At 40.8% G+C, this 7500-nt stretch overlaps 1 non-coding gene across 1 annotated transcript; it reads right to left on the minus strand.

The window, feature by feature from the left end:
* Positions 1–4842: 4842 nt before the first annotated feature.
* Positions 4843–4961, minus strand: LOC123688324. Its single transcript, XR_006749853.1, has one exon. It is a non-coding gene; the product is annotated as a 5S ribosomal RNA (ribosomal RNA).
* Between the last annotated feature and the right edge of the window lie 2539 nt (positions 4962–7500).

A 7500-nucleotide genomic window follows, 5' to 3' on the forward strand; every position in this document is an offset into this window, starting at 1 on the left:
TTTCGAATTAATTCCGAAATCAAAAAAATATTTTCAATAAATTTTTTTTCTAGAGTACCTCGGTCTTTTCTATTTTTTTTCCAAGTTTCGTACGTCAATCAACATACATCCCAGAAAAAATCATCTCTCTAACTATCCTGGTTCAAAAGTTGTATCGGAAACTTTTCACGTCGAAAAAGAACATAGGCGAAAAAGGACGTGAACATTATTCCTTATAAAAATCAAACCCGACCATGGATTTTGATTCTGATTGTTGATTATCGCTATTAGAACACATTAGGAGGCAACCAAATCAAATTTGAGAAAATTCCACAATCAGAAAATTTTTTTCGAAAAAAAAAAAAAATTCGAGAACACCTCGGTCATGGCAAGTTATTTCCCACAATCCATTCCCCAATCAACGTACATCCCAGAAAAAATCATCTCTCTAAACTATCCTAGTTCAAAAGTTGTATCGGAACATTTTCACGTCGAAAATATATCTCTAAGTCCAGACCGATGCACCACGTAATCTCGGGCAGACCGATGCACAACGTAAATGGACGATCGGGGACCGGGGCGATCGGTCGTATCTGACACCGCCGGCTCGGTTCTAACATCGTCAATGAGTCGGGGTTGTAAAAAAGGACGTGAACATTTTTCCTTATAAAAATCAAACCCGACCATGGATTTTGATTCTGATTGTTGATTATCGCTACTAGAACATATAAGGAGGCAACCAAATCAAATTTGAGAAAATTCCACGATCAGAAAATTTTTTTCGAAAAAAAAAAAAAATCGTAATCACCTCGGTCATGGCGAGTTATTTTCCGTATTTCATTCCACAATCAACGTACAACATAGAAGAAATCATCTCTCTAACTATCCTGGTTCAAAAGTTGTATCGGAACATTTCACGTCGTAATATCTCGCCAAGTCCAGACCTCGGCGATAGGTAGTATCTGACACCGTCCGCTCGGGACTGACATCGACTTGGACTCGGGCTGATGATGGGGAGGCGTTTAAGGACGTGAACATTTTTCCTTATAAAAATTAAAGTCGACAATGAATATTGATTCTGATTACTGATTTACGCTTTAAAAACACATTAGAAGGCAACCAAATCGAATTTGAGGAAATTCCACGATCAGAAAATTTTTTTCGAAAAAAAAAAAAAATCCGAAAAATATTTTTCGATTCCGATTACTGATTTACTCTTTTAGAACACATTAGGAGGCAACCAAATCAAATTTGAGAAAATTCCACAATCAGAAAATTTTTTTCGAAAAAAAAAAAAAATTCGAGGACACCTCGGTCATGGCAAGTTATTTCCCACAATCCATTCCCCGATCCACGTACATCCCAGAAAAAATCATCTCTCTAACTATCCTGGTTCAAAAGTTGTATCGGAACATTTTCACGTCGAAAATATATCTCTAAGTCCAAACCGATGCACCACGTAAACTAGGGCAGACCGATGCACCACGTAATATCGGGCAGACCGATGCAGAACGTAAACTCGATCATACCGATGCTTCACGTAATCTCGATCTTACCGATGCACCACGTAAACAAGGGCAGACCGATGCAGAACGTAAAGTAGATCTTACCGATGCACCACGTAATCTCGATCTTACCGATGCACCACGTAATCTCCATCTTACCGATGCACCACGTGAACTGGATCTTACCGATGCAGAACGTGAATTGGATCTTACCGATGCAGAACGTGAATTGGATCTTACCGATGCACCACGTAAACTCGATCATACCGATGCACCACGTAATCTCGGGCAGACCGATGCACAACGTAAATGACGATCGGGACCGGGGCGATCGGTCGTATCTGACACCGCCGGCTCGGTTCTAACATCGTCAATGAGTCGGGGTTGTAAAAAAGGACGTGAACATTTTTCCTTATAAAAATCAAACCCGACCATGGATTTTGATTCTGATTGTTGATTATCGCTACTAGAACATATAAGGAGGCAACCAAATCAAATTTGAGAAAATTCCACGATCAGAAAATTTTTTTCGAAAAAAAAAAAAAATCGTAATCACCTCGGTCATGGCGAGTTATTTTACGTATTTCATTCCACAATCAACGTACAACATAGAAGAAATCATCTCTCTAACTATCCTGGTTCAAAAGTTGTATCGGAACATTTCACGTCGTAATATCTCGCCAAGTCCAGACCTCGGCGATAGGTAGTATCTGACACCGTCCGCTCGGGACTGACATCGACTTGGACTCGGGCTGATGATGGGGAGGCGTTTAAGGACGTGAACATTTTTCCTTATAAAAATTAAAGTCGACAATGAATATTGATTCTGATTACTGATTTACGCTTTAAAAACACATTAGAAGGCAACCAAATCGAATTTGAGGAAATTCCACGATCAGAAAAATTTTTTTCGAAAAAAAAAAAAATCCGAAAAATATTTTTCGATTCCGATTACTGATTTACTCTTTTAGAACACATTAGGAGGCAACCAAATCAAATTTGAGAAAATTCCACAATCAGAAAATTTTTTTCGAAAAAAAAAAAAATTCGAGGACACCTCGGTCATGGCAAGTTATTTCCCACAATCCATTCCCCGATCCACGTACATCCCAGAAAAAATCATCTCTCTAACTATCCTGGTTCAAAAGTTGTATCGGAACATTTTCACGTCGAAAATATATCTCTAAGTCCAAACCGATGCACCACGTAAACTAGGGCAGACCGATGCACCACGTAATATCGGGCAGACCGATGCAGAACGTAAACTCGATCATACCGATGCTTCACGTAATCTCGATCTTACCGATGCACCACGTAAACAAGGGCAGACCGATGCAGAACGTAAAGTAGATCTTACCGATGCACCACGTAATCTCGATCTTACCGATGCACCACGTAATCTCCATCTTACCGATGCACCACGTGAACTGGATCTTACCGATGCAGAACGTGAATTGGATCTTACCGATGCAGAACGTGAATTGGATCTTACCGATGCACCACGTAAACTCGATCATACCGATGCACCACGTAATCTCGGGCAGACCGATGCACAACGTAAATGACGATCGGGACCGGGGCGATCGGTCGTATCTGACACCGCCGGCTCGGTTCTAACATCGTCAATGAGTCGGGGTTGTAAAAAAGGACGTGAACATTTTTCCTTATAAAAATCAAACCCGACCATGGATTTTGATTCTGATTGTTGATTATCGCTACTAGAACATATAAGGAGGCAACCAAATCAAATTTGAGAAAATTCCACGATCAGAAAATTTTTTTCGAAAAAAAAAAAAAATCGTAATCACCTCGGTCATGGCGAGTTATTTTCCGTATTTCATTCCACAATCAACGTACAACATAGAAGAAATCATCTCTCTAACTATCCTGGTTCAAAAGTTGTATCGGAACATTTCACGTCGTAATATCTCGCCAAGTCCAGACCTCGGCGATAGGTAGTATCTGACACCGTCCGCTCGGGACTGACATCGACTTGGACTCGGGCTGATGATGGGGAGGCGTTTAAGGACGTGAACATTTTTCCTTATAAAAATTAAAGTCGACAATGAATATTGATTCTGATTACTGATTTACGCTTTAAAAACACATTAGAAGGCAACCAAATCGAATTTGAGGAAATTCCACGATCAGAAAATTTTTTTCGAAAAAAAAAAAAAATCCGAAAAATATTTTTCGATTCCGATTACTGATTTACTCTTTTAGAACACATTAGGAGGCAACCAAATCAAATTTGAGAAAATTCCACAATCAGAAAATTTTTTTCGAAAAAAAAAAAAATTCGAGGACACCTCGGTCATGGCAAGTTATTTCCCACAATCCATTCCCCGATCCACGTACATCCCAGAAAAAATCATCTCTCTAACTATCCTGGTTCAAAAGTTGTATCGGAACATTTTCACGTCGAAAATATATCTCTAAGTCCAAACCGATGCACCACGTAAACTAGGGCAGACCGATGCACCACGTAATATCGGGCAGACCGATGCAGAACGTAAACTCGATCATACCGATGCTTCACGTAATCTCGATCTTACCGATGCACCACGTAAACAAGGGCAGACCGATGCAGAACGTAAAGTAGATCTTACCGATGCACCACGTAATCTCGATCTTACCGATGCACCACGTAATCTCCATCTTACCGATGCACCACGTGAACTGGATCTTACCGATGCACCACGTAATCTCAATCTTACCGATGCACCACGTGAACTGGATCTTACCGATGCAGAACGTGAATTGGATCTTACCGATGCACCACGTAAACTCGATCTTACCGATGCACCACGTAATCTCGATCTTACCGATGCACCACGTGAACTGGATCTTACCGATGCAGAACGTGAATTGGATCTTACCGATGCACCACGTAAACTCGATCTTACCGATGCACCACGTAATCTCAATCTTACCGATGCACCACGTGAACTGGATCTTACCGATGCAGAACGTGAATTGGATCTTACCGATGCACCACGTAAACTCGATCTTACCGATGCACCACGTAATCTCAATCTTACCGATGCACCACGTGAACTGGATCTTACCGATGCAGAACGTGAATTGGATCTTACCGATGCACCACGTAAACTCGATCTTACCGATGCACCACGTAATCTCGATCTTACCGATGCACCACGTGAACTGGATCTTACCGATGCAGAACGTGAATTGGATCTTACCGATGCACCACGTAAACTCGATCTTACCGATGCACCACGTAATCTCAATCTTACCGATGCATCACGTAATCTCGATCTTACCGATGCAGAACGTAAACTCGATCATACCGATGCACCACGTTATCTCGGCAGACCGATGCAGAACGTAAAAAAAAAGCTTACAGCACGCGGTGTTCCCAAGCGGTCACCCATCCAAGTACTAACCGCGCCCGACGCTGCTTGGCTTCAGTGTTCTGACGAGAACTGGCAATTTCAGCGTGGTATGGCCGTAAACAACAAATATAGCGATATTTTCTATGATATCTCACTTTTTGGGAGCGGAAAGGACGTGAACGTTTTTCCTTATAAAAAATGAAATAACTTTTGGATATTAATTCTGATTGTTGATTTAAGTTTTAAGAACACATTAGGACATATCTCAATGAAATTTGAGGGATTTCCGAAATCGAAAAATATTTTTCGAAAAAAAAAAAAAATCCCAGAAGACCTCGGTCATCTCAAGTTTATTTCCATATTCTATTACACAATCAACGTACATCACAAAAGGAACCATCTCTCTAACTATCACAGTTAAATTTTTGTATCGGAACATTTCACGTCGGAATATCTCGCTAAGTCCAGACCGGGGAGATCGGTCGCATTTGACACCGTCCGCTCCGGTCTAACATCGTCTTGGAGTCGGGGTAACGATGGAGAGGCGTTTAAGGACGTGAACATTTTTCCTTATAAAAATTAAAGTCGACAATGAATATTGATTCTGATTACTGATTTACTCTTTTAGTACACATTAGAAGGCAACGCAATCAGATTTGAGGAAATTTCAAGATCAGAAAATTTTTTTCGAAAAAAAAAAAAATTCAAGAACACCTGGGTCATGGCAAGTTATTTCCCACAATCCATTCCACAATCAACGTACAACATAGAAGAAATCATCTCTCTAACTATCCTGGTTCAAAAGTTGTATCGGAACATTTCACGTCGAAATACCTCGCCAAGTCCAGACCGGGGCGATAGGTAGTATCTGACACCGTCCGCTCGGGACTGACATCGACTTGGACTCGGGCTAATGATGGGGAGGCGTTTAAGGACGTGAACATTTTTCCTTATAAAAATTAAAGTCGACAATGAATATTGATTCTGATTACTGATTTACGCTTTAAAAACACATTAGAAGGCAACCAAATCAAATTTGAGGAAATTCCAAAATCAGAAAATTTTTTTTCAAAAAAAAAAAAATCCGAAAAATATTTTTCGATTCTGATTACTGATTTACTCTTTTAGAACACATTAGAAGGCAACGAAATCAAATTTGAGTGAAATCCAAAATCAGAAAATATTTTTCGAAAAAAAAAAAAAATTCGAGAACACCTCGGTCATGGCAAGTTATTTTCCACAATCCATTCCCCAATCAACGTACATCCCAGAAAAAATCATCTCTCTAACTATCCTGGTTCAAAAGTTGTATCGGAACATTTTCACGTCGAAAATATATCTCAGAGTCCAGACCGATGCAGAACGTAAACTCGATCATACCGATGCTTCACGTAATCTCGATCTTACCGATGCACAACGTAAACTAGATCACACCGATGCAGAACGTAAACTCGATCATACCGATGCACCACGTAAACTCAGGCAGACCGATGCAGAACGTGAACTCGATCTTACCGATGCACCACGTAATCTCGATCTTACCGATGCACCACGTAAACTCGGGCAGACCGATGCAGAACGTGAACTCGATCTTACCGATGCACCACGTAAACTAGGGCTGACCGATGCATCACGTAAACGACGATCGAGAGGCGCGAAAGGACGTGAACGTTTTTCATTATAAAAATTGAAATAAATGATAAATAATGATTCTGATTGTTGGTTATCATTTTTAATAAGCATTAGGAGGCAACCAAATGAAATTTGAGGAAATTCCGATAATAGAAAATTTTTTCGAAAAAAAAAAAAAATTCATGAAATCCTCGGTCATCGCAAAATATTTACCATATTCTGTTCGATAATCAACGTATATTTAAGAAGGAATCATATCTGTATCTATCTTGGTTCAAATTTTGTATCGGAACATTTTGACCAAAGTCCGAGCTTCGGCCGAAACAGACACCGCTGACCTGGCCTATCGATCGACCGAGAGTCGGGGATAGAGCGTAAGTGTTGTCTGGAGGGGAACCCTGTGCTCTCCTGACATATATAGGGAAGGTGGTCGCGTTGGGCGATGCAGAACGTTTGGATCGGGAATTATATTTTTGGTTCAGCTATTGGAATATGGTTTATTGTTGGTATATATTGGCGAAATAACGTTCTTACTGACTGGGGATATTCATAAAAATGAGTCCGGAGATTTTCAGATCGAAGTCCGAGTGATCCGACTTGGAAGGCGTGTTGGGTGGGTCGAGATGGCTTAGATAGATCAGACGAGGCGGGCTAAGTGTTGACGTCATGCATCGGTCCATTTTCAGATTGAGTCCGAGTAATCCGACTTTGAAAGAGTGTTGGGTGCGTCGAGACTGTTTAGATAGATCGGACGAGGCGGACTAGGTGTTAACGACATGCATCGGTATATTTTCTGATCGGAGTCCGAAGAAATCGGCCCTAGTAGGCGCAGCGGACGGTCGAGACGGCCTCGGTGGGTCGGATCGATCGGGAAAAGTTTGCTAAATCGTGTCTGGAGGGGAACCTTGGGTTCTCCTGACATATATAGGGGATAAGGTTTGGGTGAACGATTCTTCACGTAAAAGTTGAGTAATTTATTTTTCGATAAGCTTTTGGATATTGATGAGAAGTATATGTATATCTTCGAT

The sequence above is a fragment of the Harmonia axyridis genome, chromosome X (genome assembly GCF_914767665.1).
Source record: "Harmonia axyridis chromosome X, icHarAxyr1.1, whole genome shotgun sequence".
Classification (NCBI taxonomy): domain Eukaryota; kingdom Metazoa; phylum Arthropoda; class Insecta; order Coleoptera; family Coccinellidae; genus Harmonia; species Harmonia axyridis.